This window comes from Humulus lupulus, chromosome 5 (genome assembly GCF_963169125.1).
Source record: "Humulus lupulus chromosome 5, drHumLupu1.1, whole genome shotgun sequence".
Classification (NCBI taxonomy): Eukaryota; Viridiplantae; Streptophyta; class Magnoliopsida; order Rosales; family Cannabaceae; genus Humulus; species Humulus lupulus.
In genome coordinates, this window is record NC_084797.1 from 121,909,399 (window position 1) to 121,930,743 (window position 21,345).

The window sequence follows — 21,345 nt, forward strand, 5'->3', positions numbered from 1 at the left end:
TATTAGGCTAATAGCCAGAGAGTTAGCTGATGATATGACCAGAGCTGGAATAGAGTTGCTGGTGGGCCAGTTGGCCAATGTTACGCTACAGTCTACGCTATTAGAGAGGATTAAAGAGGGTTAGTTGGGTGATCCACAGCTGATCAAGATTAGAGAGGATGTCTTGGCTGGAGCATCCAGAGACTATACAGTGTCTGATTTGGGGTTATTGAGATATAAGGGACGGATATGTGTTCCATTAGACACTGCATTGAGGCGGGAGATTCTGGATGAATCTCATACTACACCTTACTCTTTTCATCCAGGCACCACGAAGATGTATCAGGATGTGAGATCATTGTAGTGGTGGCCAGGGATGAAGAGAGATGTAGTTGAGCATGTGGCTAAGTGCTTGACTTGTCAGCAGGTCAAGGCTGAGCATCAGAGGCCGGCAAGGTTATTGCAGCCTCTGGATATCCCGGAGTGGAAGTGGGAAGACATCACAATGGATTTTGTGGTGGGCTTGCCCAGGACTGTTGGTCAGCATGATTCCATTTGGGTGATAGTGGATCGCTATACCAAGTCAGCTCACTTTCTACCAGTGAGGACTACTTATACTGTTGACCAGTATGCAGATCTCTATGTGAGAGAGATCGTGCGCCTCCATGGAGCTCCTAGGTCGATCGTGTCAGATTGGGACCCTACATTCACTTCCAAGTTTTGGAAGAGTTTACAAACAGCCATGGGTACACAATTGAAGTTCAACACAGCTTATCATCCTCAGACAGATGGGCAATCTGAGAGGACGATCCTGATATTAGAAGACATGCTGCGGGCATGTGTACTGGACTTTGGTGGATCATGGAGTAAATATCTGCCTTTGATAGAGTTCTCCTATAATAACAGTTATCAATCTACCATTGGTGTTGCACCTTATGAGATGCTATATGGTAGGAAGTGTAGATCACCCATTCATTGGGATGAGACAGGTGAAAGGAGATACTTAGGTCCTGAGGCAGTTCAGAGGACCAGTGAGGCTATTGACAAGATTAGAGCTCGGATGCTTACTTCTCAGAGTAGACAGAAGAGCTATGCAGATCCCAAACGCAGGAACGTGGAGTTCCAGATAGGAGACTATGTTATCCTCAGAGTCTCGCCATGGAAAGGGGTGAGAAGGTTTGGGAAGAAAGGCAAGTTGAGTCCCAGGTTTGTAGGTCCATTTGAGATCCTGGAGAGGATTGGTCAAGTGGCTTACAGGCTAGCTTTGCCTCCAGCGTTGTCGGCCGTGCATAACGTATTTCATGTTTCCGCTGTTTGGAGGTATGTATCTGATGAGAGTCATGTTTTGAGTTATGAGGATCTGGATCTTGAGCCAGATCTCTCCTTTGAGGAGCAGCCTGTTCAGATACTTGATCAGAAAGATAAAGTCCTCAGGAACTAGACAATACCTTTGGTTAAGGTGTTGTGGAGGAACAGCAAGGTCGAGGAGGCGACCTAGGAGCTGGAGTCTGATATGCGAAGTCAGTATCCCGAGCTGTTCAGGTAAATTTCGAGGACGAAATTTCTGTAAGGAGGGGATAGTTGTAATGCCCCAGATTCCCTACTATGGTTAATGGCTGGATTAGTAGGCCGGGAGGGCCATAATTGTTTAATTATGCCATTTAATGTGTTTATGCATGTTTATGAGAATTATATTATAATATAATGTTAATTGTATGCATGTCGGTGATATATGTTGAGACCACATTATGATGTGGGTTTGTTCGAGCTATTCGACATGAGACGATCGTAGAATATTGATTAGCGGTTTACTCACAACAGGTTTAAGTGTCGGGACTTGGGTTGAGTCTCGGGGTGATTTTGATGGTTAGAGCGTTACCGGGAGATAAAGGGTAACGGGTTGTGAATTATTGGCATTTGAGAACATTGAGAATAGCGGGAATTGGAGAGCGTTAATTGTGATTAACGAGTTAGAAGGAAAGTACCAAATATGCCCTTGGGAGCCTTTAGAAAGTATTAATTGACCTAGGGGTAAAATGGACATTTCACCCCTGGGATAGATATAACTCTTGATGGCTGAAGAAAGTAGTGGAAAAACAGAGTATGCAAAAGAGTTCTCCCGTACCTTCTTTTCTTCATTTTTCTTTGTGGTTTCTAAACCAATTTTGAGGATTCAAGCTTGGGAAGCAGGCCTTGGGAGTTTGGGAGTGTGTTCCACCATTGAAGACCATCATAAGCCGAGCCTTGGGTAAGTTTCTAACCATGGTTTTCTCTGGTTTGCCCTATTCTGGTTTTATTTTGCAGCTGAGATTTCTAGGGTGAATTCATGGTTTTGTTGGGAGTTTTGGCTAGGGTTCCCATGCTTGTGATGTTTGGGGTGTGCTGGGAAGGTTTTTGGGTTCATTTGGCATCAAGAATAGGATTTGGAATCTTGGAAATCGAGTTAGAATCGAAGGAGTTGAAGAAGGTCGGTTCAGGGGAGATTGGGTCTGGAGGTAGCGCTACAGCGCCCACCTTAGGGCGCTATAGCGCTCCTCAGGAGGCTTTCTGGCTCTTGGGAGGTTCTGTGTAGAGCGCTGTGGCGCTAGGGGTTGAGCGCTGTAGCGCTACCCTGTTCCTTCTAAGTCCCGTTTTGAGTGTTTTTAAGGGTTTTTGACTTGGGGTTTCAATCCTTAAGGCCCGGGATCGAATCTACTCACTGTGTGGGCATGTTTCGAGGTCCCGAGGGTGGTGCTTAGGTTAAGACCCTATTATTATGGATTCTCATTAATGGAGGTTATAATTGGTTGTGATTAGGTAACCGCTAAGGAACTAAAAGATCGATCGTTCTCAGGAGTCGTCTTTATCGTACTTCCCGCTCGAACCTGAGGTAAGAAAACGGTGTATGAGTACAGTTGCACCCTGTATAGGTATATGACATGCATGGTTTGATATTGAAGCATGCTGGTTGATATATGTGGACGTGGATTGCATAATAAATGCTAATGAACGCTGATTACCTGTTTATGACACTGACTAGTCAGGACCCGACTCTAAAGTCGATGATCACGCATTGAATGGCTCTATGGCATTAATGCGGGACCGGTCCTAAGGTCGAAGAACTTATAAGCGCTTGCCTGGTCTATAACCAGATGTTTATAGCCAAGGTATATGACCCCGATGACCGTTTGTCACATGGCTAAGGGACGTTGTCCATAGTTTCGACTCTAGAGTCGTGAGGAAGGTTATGTTGGTGACTAATCACCTTGCACCTATCCTAATCAGACTTAAGAAAGAATCACTTATCAGTTAAGCCCTGGTGACCCTATCGTCACATGGCTAGAGGGAGCAATGCTCATTATTGTGACTTTTGGCTGTTGTCACCTATTTGCTTGGACTGATAGTCCTGAGTGGTTATTACGACCGTTGTTGATATTATATCATGTCTTATTGTGTTTTCTTGCTCGGCCTTGGCTCATGGGTGCTTTGTGATGCAGGTAAAGGAAAGGAAAATCTTAACCAGCCCTGAGTGGAGAGCTTGGGCGATGTTGTGTACATACAGGGCCGCTTGACCGCCACGGTCAAGGAGTTCTCAGAGGGACTAGGGGTTTACCCTATTTTTGCCGCTTAGGCCGGCGGGGATTGTAAATTTGGAACTGTAGCGACTCTTTTGTATTAAGAACTACTTGTAAACATTTTGAAAGGCTCATGAGCAGTTTATTTACTTAATGAAATGTACCCTTTCCTTTTTACTAGTTTTCTACCTTAACCTGATAATAACACTTAGATCACGTTTTTAACCAAAGGACTCGGGTAGCGGGTCAAATTTCTGGTTCACCGTAACTGTTCTGGGGTAACCAGGGCGTTACAATTTGGGTGCTAGTGTGAATTTATTGCCTTATTCAGTTTATAAACAACTTGGTCTTGGTGAACTAAAACGTACTTCTATAACTCTTCAACTAGCTGATCATTCAGTAAAATTCCCTGAGGCATTATAGAAGATGTTTCGATCAAAATTGATAAATGTTACTTTCTTGATGATTTCATTATTCTTGATACTCAACCTATTGAAAATGTGCATGCTCAAATTCCTGTCATTTTAGCTAGACCATTCTTATCTACATCTAATGCAATCATTAATTGTCATAATGGTGTTTTAAAATTATCTTTTGGAAATATGATTGTTGAATTGAATGTATTTAATGTTGCTAAAACTATTGAGTGTGAGAAAATCCATAAAGTTAACATGATTGAAAATATCTTTGAAGACAATGGAAATGACTTGCTTGAATATTGTGAAAAATATTTTGGTAGGAACATGCATGTTGATGATTCTATTGATGATGTGAATTCTTTGTTAGAGTCTATACCCTTAAATGATACCAAAATTGAACATTTTTCACCCTTAGAACATGTTCAATAAATTCCTGAGTCTCCAAAGTTAGACCTTAAACCTTTTCTAGAAAATTTGAAATATGATTTTCTAGGAGATTCTGAAACCTTGCCTGTCATCATAGAATCCGCTTTAGATAAAGAACATGAAGATAATTAGTTTGATATCCTTAGAGAGCATAAAGAAACCATAGGTTGGACCATTGGAGACATTAAAGGAATTAGTCCATCCATTTGCATACATAGAATCCATCTAGTGGAAAATGCTAAGACCACCCGAGAGTGTCTAAGAAGATTAAATCCTAACACGAAAGAGATAGTTAGAGAAGAAGTAATTAAAATGTTAGAAGTAGGTATCATTTACCCTATTTCTGATAGTTTATGGGTTAGTCCAATCCAAGTTGTTTCGAATAAATCTACGATCACTTTTGTTGAAAATGAGAAAAATGAACTAATCCTTACTAGAGTACAAACAGGATGGAGAGTGTGCATAGACTATAGAAATCTAAATAATGTTACTAGAAAAGACCACTTCCCTTGACCTTTCATTGACCAAATGCTTGAACAATTAGCTGGCCAGGCCTATTATTACCTTCTTGATGGATATCCGGGATATAACCAAATCCCCATTGCCCCAGAAGATCAAGAAAAGATTACATTTACATTCCCTTTTGGGACTTTTTCCTATTGTCACATGCCTTTTGGGCTATGCAATGCACCTACGACTTTTAAAAGGTGTATGATTTCATTTTTTTTTTGACATGGTTGAAATATTTCTTGACGTATTTATGGATGACTTTTCTGTGTTTGGTTCTTCTTTTGATGAATGTTTCCACCATGTTTGTCGTTTTTTAATTCATTGCAAAGAAAAACAATTAGTTCTTAATTGGGAAAATGCTATTTTATTGTTAAAAAATGAATTGTCTTAGGTCATCTAACTTCATATGAGGGAATAGAAGTTCATATAGCTAAAGTTGATGTTATTTAAAAAATTCCCCCACCTAAAACTGTGAAAGAAATCAGATCTTTCTTAGGCCATGCCAATTTTTATAGAAGATTTAAAAAAAACTTTTGCAAAATTTCTCGGCCTTTATGCCATTTACTTGGAGAATAAAATGCTTTTGTCTTTGATAATGATTTCCATGTTGCCTTTGATAAATTAAAAAAAAAATTTGACTACTGCACCGATTATTTGACCTCCTGATTGGAAAATACATTTTGAAATAAGGTGTGATGCTTCTGATTATGCTATAAGTGATGTCTTAGGACAATGACTTGAAAAAATACCTCATGTAATTTATTATGCTAGCAAAATGTTAAACAGTTCTCAATTAAATTATTCCACAATCGAGAAGGAATTGGTTGTTGTTATTTTTTCATTGGAAAAATTTAGATCTTATTTTTTATGGTCGCAAATTATTGTCTATTCTGATCATGTTGCATTAAAATATCTCTTGTAGAAAAAAGATGTTATGTCTCGTTTGATCCGTTGGATCCTGCTTTTAAAAGAATTTGACTTAGAAATACATGATAAAAAGGGGTCTGAAAATGTTGTTGTTAATCATTTTTCTAGCTAGTTGTTGAAAATACTCATGAATGCACTCCTATCACTGAAACATTTCCTGATGAACAATTGAGGCATGTTTCTTCCTTGCCTTGGTACGTTGATATTGTCAATTATTTGGTTACTAAAGAAATACCATCTCATAGGTCTATGCATGACAAATCTAAATTTTATTCAGAGGTGAAAAATATTATTTGGGATGATCCTTGCTTGTTTAAATATTGTCCTAATCAAATAATTAGAAGATACATTCCAAATTGCGACCAATCTAAAATCAGATCCTTTTATCATGATCATGCATGTGGAAGACATTTTAGTGCTAACAAAACAACTGATAAAGTTTTACAATGTGGTTTTTATTGGCATATTGTCTTTCGCAATACATATGTTTATTGTAAAGCTTGTGGTTTTATGATACTTAGGACAGTTTCTCTTCCAATGACCCTTAACTCCACAATGAAAGCATGCCCCTTTGGGTTGCTTTTTCTTGGAACCGTTGTTATCTTTGTTCTCCTTGCCTTTGAATGACTTTTTAGGCTTCCTTTCCTATTTGTCATTGTCCTTGTCATGAGATTTCTTTCTCTTCTTAAATTTCCCTTTCGAAGAGGAAGGTTTAGAATCAGCAACATTTGCTTTTTCTACTTTTAAATTACTCTTTTTGAGTGACTCAAAAGTTTGCAACACATTTAGCAACTAGGTCATATTATACTCCAACTTGTTCATAACATAGTTGGTAGTAAATGTGGAAAAAACTGGAGTGAGTGATTCAATTATCAGACTAACTTGAGTTCTCTCATCAATGGTTCCTCCATGAACTTCCACATTATGAATTGTATTGTTCATGCTTAGAATATGCTCTTTGACAGAAACTCCTTTCTTCATTTTCATGTTCATATAGGTTCTAGTAGCCTCATGTCTGCATTGATCGGACTGTTTTCCAAACATGGCTTGAAGACACTCCTTTATTTCATATGCAGTCTCCATGTCTTCATGCTTATTTCTGAGTGCATAACTCATACTAGCAAGCATGCAACACTTAACCTTGTTGTTGGATAAAATCCAAGCATCATACTTTTCCCTAACAGTTTTGGGAGCAGTGGCAGCAGGGACCTCAAGACATTCCTCAGTAAAGAAAAACTTGTGATTTTCACATATCAAAACAATGTTCATGTTTGATTTCTATTTCATAAAATTATCACCAGTAAATTTCTTGTTTGCAATTAAAGCAGTAATAGGGTTTGAATTCATCATTGTTGAAATTAATAAATAATGTCACGAAATGAATTTAGCATTTATTATGAATATCAGCAATTTTTGGAATAGTAAATATGATGCATTAATTGTGAGTAATCTTAGGGTAGGTGAGACTAATCTTAAATTAATTTTGAGAAACTTCTCAAATTCATAAATGCAAATTTACAATCAACTATTTTCTCTTTTAACTTATGAACAACCGCCTGTTTGATCAAGATTTACTAGTCCGCTCGAAAGCCTAGTTAAATTTTGTGAGTGTAACCTATTATTTTAGATTAATGACTTAACTCAAAATTGTGCCTTAGGGTCAGTCAAACTTGAAATACATCATCAATCCTATTCTATATAAAAGTTTACCTTGAATAGTAGTAGAGTCAGGAATCTTCCTTAGGGGGATGCAAATAAAGGCGCTTTGAGGCCCATTCCATGAAATATCGATGTTAACTAATAATGGAGACCATAGGAGTTATTATTATCACCAATTCTCCAACTCACTATTTTAAAATGTGTTTTCTCAAAACGTCCTATGTTTTTTAAATAATTATATTAATCCAATAAATTTACCAAATGATATTCTAATAATTACTAATCTCATTAAGAATTTTAATCATTAATCACTCCAACAGATCATTTAGGTCCAATTTGAACTTGGGCGACTTAATTCAAAATTTAATAAGAATTTTAAAATCCAATTAATAATTTGGGCCAAGCCCACAAATTCAAGGAAACCAATAATCACTATAGGGCTCGAGTAAGGATCCAAGTGAGTTAGGGTTTGCAATTTAGGGCTTGGATTGGTGGGGTGGCTCAAAGAGCCACCAAACCACCAACACAGTAGGCAGCTAGGCATAGCTGGGCGAGCAAGGCAGTTGGGGTGGCTAGCGCCAGATGCGCGCACGAGAGTGCGTGATGGGTCGTGCGAGGTGCCTCAGGGGAGTAGCTAGGCGCACCTGAGAGACGCGGAAGGTGCACCAGAGGTGCGATGCAGGAGAACCATGGGGCTAGTGCGACTAGGCTGGGGCGACTGGGCAGCCACATGACAAGGGTTTGGGTTGCCAAGAAGCTTAGGATTTTAAACCTTTGCAATTAATTATACTATTGCATAAAATTAAATTACAATTTTGTAGACCTAGAAAAATAAGAACAATTCTGAAACCCAAAACATCATATAATGAACGATTCTTAAGAACAAACATTTATCAAAATAAACATCCATCCATTCATCATATATTACAATAATATAAGAATGCATATTATACACACAAAGTAATTAATGCATGCAGAGATTAATGATCGCATTGGTACCAAGTGTTGATAATTGGTTTACCATGTGCACAATAGAACGCACGGGGTGTTGGGCCCAGAAATATCAAGTTTTTTTTTCACTTAAACAAACTTTAAATAATAGGATCAATTAACATGCAACACATTAATCATAGCAAAATAAAAATATGATGATTTACCAGTTGAAGAACTATCAAGAATCCTTGCTATCTTTTTGTATCTCCAACGAACATCCAATCTAAAGCATTTCTTTAAAATACTCAGACAAAGAACTTTAATGATGTATCTCTACACCTCAAGCCGTATGTGGGCACGTAGAGTAATGGTAGGAACATTTCTGATTCACAATATATTCTCAACACAGGAGATCTTTTATTATTAGGTCTAAGACAGTTTTCAAGTATAGAAAAATAATACGATCTATTTTTTTCTCTCTCTAAAAAGCTTATTATGAATTATTATGAAACTATTTTCATCTGATAGATTTATAAAAGAATTAAAGTTTTGAAATTCAAAATTCAAATTATAAATCAATTATTAAATAATTAAATAAATGAAAGAAATATCCAAGCTCCATTCTTGGACCTTGTTACACGCCACTTGGCGTGTAACACAATCCTGATTTTAGGGATGTGTTCCAACCATTTTATTTTAATTATTATTTAATAAATATCTAACCCTTAATAACTTATTTATTAGATTAATGAAAGAATAAATATCATTTCAAATTCAAATCTAATTTGAATCATCAGAAATATCTTTTTCACATTATTTAAATAAATAAAGCTAATTAATTTAAAATTAATTATTTAAATGCTATTTTTGAAAATACCAAAATAATTTTTAAGAATATAATTAATTAATTTATAAATTTTGAAAATTAGTTTATTAATTAAATAGTTTGTCTCAATTACATATTTAACCATGAAGAACAAATTTCTTCCAAATATGTTATTTTCCTGTTTTTTTCCAATTTCAACTCTTACCTTGAATAGTGTTGATAAAGCCGTCTCAGGGACCTATGGACCTATAATTTCAACCTCCAATAAATTTGGATTATTAATTAAAACTCTTTAATATAATAACCTTAATTTATTAATCTCAATATTATTCCACTGAAAATATGAGATTGTGCTCTTGTAATTATAGACATTTATTTATTGAGTTCTTTTAAATATATATAAAGTGTCCATAGATTTATTCAATACATATAATTCAATCCTATATTAATGGTTCATAATTAAAGTAGGAATTAATCACCATTTAACCTCCTTAATTATATCTTTTTTCCTTAAGTACCATTAACTTTACTAGTGAAGGTTAATTCATAGACTAATTTATGAATTTGAGCTCAATAACCTTTCAGTTCCAAGAGCCAACCCTTAAGGAATCATTATTCAATTCCTCTCGAACAGATATAAATTTCATATATGTATATTATGTCCCCAACAATTTACATCAATAAGTTCCCAAAACAAAAGTTTTCAGCCTCATCATTCTGACCAACCGTAACAAGTGAATCAAAGAACTCTTATGACATAAACATGAGTTCATAATAACTTTAGGATTAAGATCAATTTGTATATAATCATCTTATTGATATGTTTAATTAATACTTATAATGTAAATGGTATTATTTAGTATTAATAACATATTGGGTCCTGTTCATGTATAACCTCTTTATACAAATCACCTCCACTAAGATGTCCTACTACATCAGTAATCCTGATCTAGATTACATGTATTCATAATACTAGCGAACTGTACTTACAATATTTAATCCAAAGATTCCATATAATTTTGTTTTACTACGAATTGTTTAAATTCGTTCCATACAATCTTAATCCTCTCGTACCAATACTAGATTGTAGTCACAATAACGAATTTTGGAATTTTTTGATATTCATATAATACTTATCTAATAATAATAATAATAAACCAACAATATATGTGAAAAATCATTCAATTATTTATTTCATAAAACATTGTTCAAAACATATGTTTTAAAGGGAACTAATCCCAACACATGGAGCTATTGAAATTGAAAATCCTAACAATGGTGATATTTTAAAGTTAATGAACAAAAATTAAAAAAAAAATTTGAATTAAAAACTAATGAAGTCGATGAGATCCTCTTTGACGATCCTGTTTACCAAGCTCCCTGATTTCTATATTGATCTTAGTAACTTGTGTTTGATTTGTTTTTGTTTGTTTTATGTATGATTTAATTTTTCGTCTCTTGTATCTTTTACTCTCTTGACGATAGTTAATCTAAATTCTAAACACTTTTACTTTTCAAATTATATATTTTTTTAACACATTGACGACAATGTTTAAATTAAATTTAGGGTAATGATTTTATATGGTTATTATTCTTAGGAGAGTATGTGTTTTATTGTGTTTTGTTAAAAAAAAATTGGTGATATTTTTCATTTTCAATGATAAAACATGATTGTATTTGAGTTTAGTTCTCTTAAAAATATGAATAATTTTTTTTAAGCTTTGTTTATGATTATTGGGTAAATTTTGCATATAACAAAAATTACATTTTTCATAACAAGAACACTTTTATTTCAATAATTTTTTAAAATCTATTTTTAAAAGCAAAATTGACAAGTTAATTAATTACATAAGCTTAATTTTTATTCATAATAATTTTTTAGAATTATTTTCTTTGTGCAATTTTTGAGAAAATGCTTTTTATATCACCAATACAAAAGAAAAATGTGTGTTTTAATTATTTTTTTGCTTGAGGACTAGCAGGACATTGAGTTTGGGGGTGTGATAACTCTACAAAATAGAGTTATTTGACTATATTTTATATGCTAATTTTTGCTTAGTTTTTAAGTAATTTTGAATTTATTAGGTTAATTTTCATTTTATAGATTTTTTTGTGTTTTTATAGTTATTTTGTTCTAAAATGTTATAATTTAATTATTTGAATTATTGTTATTTAGTTATAAGTAAAAAAATTGAACTTTTATTGATCTTTTATGTTAAATTAAATTAAATCTTAATTAATATTTTCAGAGAATTAATATGATTTATTTTATAAGAGAAAAGATTTAATCATAACTTAATTTATGTTTATTTTGTAGGTATTATGTTATATTCTTGGTACATGGAAATCAAATAAAGAAAAGAAAAGAAAAATGATAGTTTTGAGAGAAAAGCAAAAGAATCTGTAATTTACCAGGCCCAATTCACAACCTCCATTTGAGCCCACGACCCAAGGGAATCCAACATAAGCCGTCTGCAAACGCCTGGGAGATCAATCTGCAAGGCCTGCCCAACCTTCCCCCTCCTCACACGGCCCCACCTTCATTCACCAACAATAGTCTCAGGCTCAAGCTACTTGCCTCCTAGCCCAGGTCGTGCCTCCCAGAAGGCCCGTTCGCCTTTCCTCTCTTCTCTCCTTCCACCTAGATGAGCCGAACTTCTCCCTTCTTCTCAGCCCAGCCCCATGACCCACGACGCAAGACACCAACACCCTACAGCCCAACCGCCTGCACCCCAAACTCAGCCACCTACCCCTTTTCCTTGAGCCCAAAAATTTCCCTTTGTCCCATAATGTCCAAAAATGAAATTTTTTACCCAACTTTTCTACACTTTTTACTACAAAATCAATCATTACACCCCAAAATTCACATTCACATCTTTTTACACTAATTATTCCATATTATTCTTCGTTTAAAAATTTAATTTAATCAACTTAATTAATATAAATTTTTTATTTTAAACACTTTATTTTGGTTATAAATAGGTAGTTTCAAGAGCAATTTGGGGGTAGTTCACATTTTGGTTACTACCATCTCTTCTACACTTTCTCTCTCTCATCCTTTTGAAAGACCATTTTGTGCAAAATATATATTTCTTTTGTAATGTGTTTTGGATTTTAGTTATGTGCTTCTAATCTTTTTCATAAGATTATTAAGATCATGATGAATAAACTTGTAAATAGATAATATTTATTATTTTTTGTTGATTTTCTTGTAATGCAAAAAAGTTTACGAAATTTTTCTTCTTCATTTATGTCTTTCATCTTTAATATCTTGTATTTTGCATTTTTTTTATAATATTATACTTTGTTCTTCTTCTTGCAAAACATAATATCTTTGATTAAGATGTGTCATTAAACTTTGCACATCAAATGCTTAGAACAAAAATATTAAGTTTTTCCTTATAAATAATGTTATTTGATTTTTTTGTTGTTTCATTTAGTTAATTCACATTTTATATTTTGAAATTATATATTTGGAAAGTGAAGAAAAATCCTATCTTTTTTAGAAAAGTAATTTGTGCTTCAATTATAAATCTATTTTAAAAATGATAGTTTCGTTTATTTCAACTATCAATAACCTTGGGATTCAATATACTAGTAAATATTATCAAACTTATATTTTGTGGATTCTAGTATCTTAATAATCTTCCTATTAAAACTTATTTACAAATTCTATCTTGTTTATTTTTCTTGTCTTAACTATATTTATTTAATTTTGGTTTGAAATAGTTTTTTTTTTTTTTAATTTTAGTTAATTCCCTTGGGTTGGACATCCTTCCTTACACAATCACTATTCTATATACTCGATTCGTGAGGCTCATTGCCAAATACTCAACTTTCTGACACGACCCACCTGCATCTTATGATTATATATCCAAGCATACAATCCTAATATCAACAACTAATAACAATCATTTTGAGAGTATTGCCATTTCAATCAAACATACATAAGCTACAAATGTAGCTATAGAGACTTTCTTACCTTTGTCCTTGCAACAACTTGTGAGGGGTCGAGTCATGTCTAGGTCTTAATAATCAAAGAAAAATTACTATGTCAGATTAAAATGTACTAAAATAAACAAAAGTGAATATAAAATCCCATTAGAAACCCTTTATTGAAAAGTAGACCGAAGATTGAACTTTTAAGTAAAAATTGTAAGGAATGGTTAAATACGAGCCTAAGTGGTATTACACAAGGTTGTATAAAGCACTTAACAATTTCACATAATGAATATTTCAAAATTGAGTTTCATTTGTTGATATTTAAATATTTTCTTTTTGGGTCTAAAGTTAAACAATGAGGTATCCAAGAATCCCAAAAATGTTTGGGAATATTTGGAGTGTTTTAAGGTCAATTTCAAAAAGGATGACCATGCCTAGAGAAAACGCATCATGTGTACATTGGAGGAAAGCAAGCATTACAGTAGACAACATGTCGCCTGCTAGGCAATGTGTTGCCACACAGCAGGCGACAAGTCACCTATTCTTGTACGGGAAAGGTGCATTTTTGGTTCCAAATAACATTGTAAAAGCTCTAATCCTTTGGTTAGAATAAATTTTAGTGTGTACACTATAAAAATGTTCAATTAGAGTTGTGATGCCTTTATCACACTTTTCAACTCTCTCTGACCTCTATCTCTATAGCTCTCCAAGAAAATCATTAAGAATTGTTTTATTTGGGTGATTTGCAATGCTTGTTATCTCCCATCATGCTTCAAGCAACTCAAGGAAGGTTTGGAACAAAGATTTTGGATAGTTATTCTCATCGTGAAAAGTTTTGGTTCACAAGACAAAAAAGTTATTTGATTTTCTTTTTGTGTTTCCCCCTCATATTTTGAGTATTCTCTTTTAATATTTTTATTATATTTTCTGTCTAGAGTTGTATTTTGTGGGTGTTGTATTATCACTTTCCCAACAAAAACTATCACAATGCCCTTAGGTGCTAGGAAAGCACCCCTGAGGGATAACTCTGCCCCATTTTCCTGATACTTGAAGGTCCAAACCTAAGGCAGTAACCACCCAATCGCACCCCATGTGCATGCACGGGGCATGCACCCACTAACCTAATGGCCTTTTACTATCTCCATTTGCCTAGCCTTAAGGCCAGTTCTTCTTCTCCAATGTATACCACCCTGTTTGAACCATGTGGGATGCCGTCACCTGCTACACCCCTGAGGTGCAACAACAACAAAATCCTTATGCACCAGACTTGTTGGCTAGGTGTGATCATCGTCACACACAACTAGGATGGACACACCCTAGTCTCTCTTCAACTCTCCCAAACATAATTACTCTATTACAGGTTGCTGGAGCTCTCACCTCCATCTAAGTTTATGGTTCTTCACTTAAAACCAAAGCTTTAAAACCTTTAAAGATCCAAAACCATAGCCTTTTTTTAGCCTAATAATGGAACCCAAGAAAGAGGATTTTTTAGAAAATTTGATTACCAACCATCCACTTAAATAGGTTTTCCCAAAACTTTTTGAATATTCAAGAAAGCTAGAAAGTAATAAACAAACAAAACAATAATATAAATAAAGATTTAGAAAGATGCAAACTCTCTTTTATGAGGTTCTGTGAATAACTCGTCATCTACCTCCCTAATCTTTAAAGCCCCATGTTATGAGTTCAACTATCGAATCAACGTTATGGACTTGATCAGTAATTTTACAAATTAAGTGACTATTTTCAAGTTTCAACCAACCTTTTTACAATATGTTATCCCGTTTTCTTGGATTATAGTTTCTGTGCCAACCTTAACAATTGCTTGGATTGTTGATCCGGTGTCAATTTCACCAATAAACTCGAATTATTGATTGTAGTGGCTAAAAGTCGCACTAGGCACAAAGCAGAAGCCAAAAACACAACATCGTTGTCCAAATAGCCACAATGGCCTATGAGGGTTCATAACCGACCAAAAAAAAGTCAGTAAATAACACTGTTATGTAAATAGGACCACAAAGAAAACACTGGCCCCTGTACAAAATGAGCCATACATTCACAACTCATTCACTATTACTCAAGCATAAACTCTAAAAAGGGCTTTCAGCTTTCTAAACTATTATTTATTTCTTTCTGTACTCGATTGTTTATTGACTTGACCATCGAATTTACTTTGGGATGGACCACCTTGGTGTCCCAAGGCTTTCATTTATGTTTTCTTTTGTTCTACATGTTATTGCTTGCAAACAAACTTCTTAGCAATTATAGATTTTTTTTGTGTGCATTGATCTGACGCAATCTCACCAATACAATATGATTTTGAAATGAAGAACACGCAAAAAAACTCTCCCCAATATATATTTTTAACAATGTATGCTTACGAGAGTTGAATAAATCCACAATGATTTGAAACAAGTTTTGCTCAAGGTGCTTTATAATGGATATAAAAAAATTAAGAGCAAAGTATGATAAAATGCTTTAAAATATGTTTATACACAATGTAGAATGATTCGTGAATGTTTAGAATACTCTAATGATGATATATTTATCTATGGCACTTAAACTAGCTTTTTTTTTATAGCTTGAGAGCTTTTTGCTTCATTTCCGTCGACTTATGCATATATTTCGGTTGACCGACCCTTGTTACAACCCCAATGGTCACATTTTTCTACATCAAAAACTGTAATTATATGTACACATATACATACACTTCAGTTGACCGAAGAGGAAAATTAGACCAAAGAGGAAAGTCAGTCGACTAGTGGTCAGTTAGAAAAATGCCACTTTTCTTGGTGCAAAATTACAACTTTTCCTTATTTTTTTGAATAAACTGTGTTATCTAAAAAACAGGCACGAATGACGTGGCAAGTGATTTGCGAAAACGTGGCTGACACTTGGTGGAATTCTGCTAGGGTATCGACCAGAAGAGATATTACAAGCAAAATACAGTCGAAGCTTACCCGCGACTAGTGTGGTCGCAGGTTCCGCGTGCCTCATGATACTTTTATAAAGATCTTAGTCAATTCCTAAATTGACTCCCATGATTTCCTGAGTATCTTATTATTTAGGAAAGAATATCTGTAACAAATTAATGTAATCCCCCTTGAGCCTATAAATAGAGAAAGATAGCTCAAGGAAGGGACTTTTGGCTTTCGAATTATTTGATACTAGAGTGATTCTATTTGATACATTGTCTTGTTCTTCAGAAGTGAGTGAAACTCATTGAACCCTAGTTCTTTGATCACTCTTTTGAATCCTATATCAATAACAATTCAAGTGGACGTAGGTTATTACCAGATTCTGGGGCCGAACTACTATAAACCTTTGTGTTCTTTATCATTTCGCCATCAAATTCTTTCTAACGCGTTTCTCCACATCAGGCAAATTTGACTCCATGTCAGTTGGCCAAAATCTGGGTCAACATTCTGGTGCTTTCATTGAGATCTTAATACAGCATAGTTGAGAAGACCAATGGAAAAAGCTACCAGGAAAACTGGACAGGCGGCTGGCGCTGCACCATCTAACCCGCCTCCTCCTCCTCCAAACGTGGCTGAGGATAAGCCACATTTGGAATTTGATGAGGAAGAAATGGACGACGCGACACTGAAGAGTACCCTAGGGGAACTACATGAGGAGCTGGTCAATCTGAGGGCCAGCCAGGAAAGTGCTGCCGAAATTATGGCGTGGCAGCAACAAGAAATTGAGCGGCAGCGCCTGGAGCTGAGCAAAAGGCAGGCGGAGATGGACCGTCACCAGAGGGAGGTAATGGCAGCCCTCGAGGTAGCCTTACAATTGGCTAGGAATCAGGCTGCACCTACCTCGCAGCCTGATCAACCCGCGGATGGGCCACCCCAGAGGGGTCCCAATCCTAGCCCGCCTATCCAACCCTCGAGCCCACAAAAGCTCGAGCAGCCACCGGCACCTCAGGACGACGTCCCGCTGATGGACCCTGAGGCATAGCCTCAATCCCAAGCTGGTCGCGGCAATCCCCCGCAGCAGAGGAAGAATAGGATCGGGCAGCAACCTCGCAGTCCTAGACGCCATAGGGGCGACGAGCCAAACCCTCCGAGCAGAGGACAGCATCATCCTAGTAACAGGAGGAACTCAGAGTTAGGCTCTACGGTCCGAGACCCCCCACGGCATGGTAATGCACGGGGACCTAACGACCAACGCAGACCACCCTCTAATGCTCGGGAGGTACCAGCCCAGGAAGGCAATCGAGGGAATAGTCGATCCCACCATAGCCATTCAAGATTCAGAGATGGCCATGGTTATAATGAGGTCGATTTAGGTAGAGGGAATGCTGGTCGGAGAAATGAAGAGAGAGGTGGAGGCAGAAGCCAGCTACCTCAGGATGACCAACCTGACAGACGAGACGCTGGGGGCAGCCTAGACAAAATAACGTCTTCAACCGGCTCGGAGCTAACGAGCAGCGGAGGAGAGACGATGACTTGAGAGATGTACTCAACGATCGCCGCGAGCGGTACGACGAGCACGTTCCCCCAGCACCAGAGGCCACGACGATTCCTAGCGCTGTGCAGGCCCAAATAGATGCCCTCAACCAGGCAGTGCAGTAGCTGGTCGGGGGAAGAACATCTTACATCGACCACGACAGGAGGAAAGGCACTCCTTTCGTCCAGAGGATAGCTATGGCAGAGACTCCTAGCAAGTTTAAAATGCCTACGCTTCCAAACTTTGATGGGTATGGTGACCCGGTATCTCACGTCAACATGTTTGAGATACAAATGGATATTCAGAAAGTGTTTGAAGACGCTCGGTGCAGGATTTTCCCTACGACACTTTCTGATGCCGCACAGGAGTGATTTTTTAAATTCCCTCCTGCAAGTATAGTTTCCTGGGAAATGTTCGTAAAGGAGTTTTACGGACAGTTCTACGCGGGTCGTGTGCACCCGACTGAGGCGAACCAGCTGGTTGAAATACGCCAGCAAGATGGAGAATCACTAAAAGACTATGTCCAGCGCTTCATGCGAGCAGCTACTGGAGCAAAAATAGTGGGAGACGAAGGCAAAATGATGGCCATAACCGCAGGGGTTAAGCGCCGCACGCCTCTCTAGGAAAGCCTCCAAACACATGGAGTTAGAACTACCCAGGAATTCTTAGATCGAGCTGATCACTACATCAAGCTCGAAGACGCCATCGCCAACGAAGGAAAGCCCCCAGGCAAGGATAAGGGGACCTCCAAGCCCGCCAAAGCCGCCAACGGGTCCAAGCCCAACGGCAACGACAAAGGCAACAGGAATGGCAACGGCAATGGCAAGAATGGGGGGAAACGACCAAACAATGAGCCTTCCACCTCTAACAATAAACGAGCCAAGGGTAACCGTGATGAACCTCGGTTCACTAACTATACTGCCCTAGTTGAGTCTCGGGGAGAAGTTTATCAGGCCACGAGTTCTAGCGTGCCTTATAAGAAGCCTGCCCCCATTCGAAAGGATATTTCGAGAAGAGACACTACCAAGTTCTGTCCTTATCATAACGACTACAGACATGACACCAACAAATGCAACCAGCTGAAGGATGAGATCGAGTTCCTTATTAGACAAGGACACTTGAGAAAATATATACGGGCCTCGGGAAATTCCGAACGAGAAGCTCCAGGTGGCAACGAGCAAGCGCCCACGCACCAACGCTCGCCACCTTTGCAGCCTGACCCCGTGACTGGCACATTGTTAACCATCTGTGGAGGCCCGCACCTCGCGGGAAATAGCGGAAAGGCCAGAGAACGATATGCTCGGACTCTGCGCCATGACCAGGACATCGAGATGATGACTGTGGATGACCGCGCGCCAAAAAAGGCTCGATCAGAAGAAGGCGAAATAACCTTCTCTGATAGCGATGCCCAACATGTCCGGTTCCCACATTCCGATCTGCTGGCCGTGGATATCCAAATGGCCAACATGATGGTGAAGAGAATGTTGGTTGATACAGGACGTTTAGTGAATATCCTGTATAAGTCTTCTCTGGAACGCATGAAGTTGTGAGGGACTCGCCCCCGTAGGGTCAATCAGACTACTAGTGACAGCAGGTACAATGCCTGCTACTAGGACATTACTTGCTACTTTTATAGTAGTCGATTGTCCCTCGGAGTACAATGCCGTCATTGGGAGGCCTGTACTGGTTGATCTACAGGCCGTCACCTCTATGTGGCACTTAGCCATGAAATTCCCGACGGACGCAGGGGTAGGACGCGTGTTGGGAAACCAGAGGGAGGCTAGGGAGTGCTACAATGCCTCAGTCCCGAAGGTAAAGAAGGGAACATCAAAGAGCACCCCCCTAGATAGGTTGCAGATGGAAATTGATACACAAGCCCAATCCGGTGATGAAGTCACCAAATTGGGTGTTGCCCAAAGTGAGGATAGAGATTTAGATCCTTGCTTTGGGAATTTTGAAGAAAACGTTGGACCCGTTGAGGACCTAGAAGAGGTCCAACTTGACGAGAAAGACCCGACCAGAGTCGTGAAGGTCGGGAAAAACTTAGAACCAACCACGAAGCATGCACTGGTGGAGTTTTTGAGGAAGAACCAGGAAGTCTTTGCCTGGGCGCACAAAGACATGGCTAGGATAGATCCTGCAGTTATCAGCCATGTCCTGAACATAGACAAGATTTTTCCACCCGTGCAACAGAAAAGAAGGCTGCTCGATAAGGATCGATCGAGAGCCTTTAAAGAAGAAGTTGAGAGATTAAAGGAGAATGGGTTCATCAGGGTGGCATTTTATCCATCGTGGGTCTCCAATCCAGTACTGGTTCCCAAGCCTAACGACAAATGGCGAACCTGTGTGGATTTTACAGATCTCAATAAAGCCTGCCCGAAGGATTGCTTCCCACTCCCAAGGATCGACCAGTTAGTCGATGCTACTGCAGGACACGAGATCCTCTCTTTCATGGATGCATACTCGGGCTACAATCAGGTCAGGATGCATCCCCCTAACGAGGATCACACCAGCTTTCGGACCGATACGGGCTTATACTGTTATAAAGTAATGCCCTTCGGATTGAAAAACGCAGGTGCGACTTACCAGCGGTTAGTCAACCACATGTTTAAAGAATTGATCAGAGTAAACATGGAGGTGTACGTGGACGACATGCTGGTAAAGTCGAAAAAGGCGGAAGGACATGTGAAGGATTTGCAAGAGTGTTTCGATGTATTGAACAAGTACCAGATGAAACTAAATCCTCTCAAATGTTCCTTCGGAGTTGGATCAGGGAAGTTTTTGGGGTTCATTGTTAATTCAAGAGGAATCGAGGCCAACCCCGACAAGATAAAAGCTCTGATCGACATGAAATCGCCAGAGAAGATCAAAGATGTACAAAGTTTAACTGGGAGGATTGCAGCCCTAAGTAGACTTATTTCAAAGTCAACGGATAAGTGCATCCCTTTCTTCAATCTGCTTAGGGGCAATAAGAAATTTGAATGGACAGGAGACTGCGAGAAAGATTTTCAGGCCTTGAAAGCCCATATGGCACAGCCTCCTATTTTATCAAAGCCTATCGAAGGAGAAACTTTGTTCATCTACCTGGCGATCACTGAAGTTGCTGCTAGTGCGGTACTAGTACGAGAGGAAGAAGGCGTACAAAAGGCAGTTTGCTATGTAAGCAAGAGGTTAATCAGAGCAGAACTGAGGTATCCTCCCATCGAGAGGTTAGCATACTGTTTAATCTTGGCCTCAAGGAAGCTATGTCCTTACTTCCAAGCCTATCCTATTACAGTCTTAACTGACTAGCCCCTTCGGCAAGTCCTCCAAAAACCAGAGGCGTCTGGGCGTTTATTAAAATGGACAGTCGAACTGGGGTAGTTTGGTATTACATATTCACTGTGAGCAGCAGTAAAAGGACAAGTCTTGGCTGATCTTATTACAGAGTTCACCGAACTCCCAGACAACGAGCAATGCGAAAAACCTAGTGCGCCTGAGCCTCAAGACGAAGCTCCTTCATGGAAGTTATTCACAGATGGGTCGTCAAATGAATCTCACACAGGAGCAGGAGTGATCTTGATAACGCCAGAAGGGCATCGATTTCACTGCGCCATTAGGTTCGACTTTGTAGCGTCAAATAATGAAGCCGAATACGAAGTACTCCTCGTTGGATTAAGAATGGCAAAAGACATGAGTATAACAGTGCTGGATATTTACAGTGATTCATAGTTGGTAG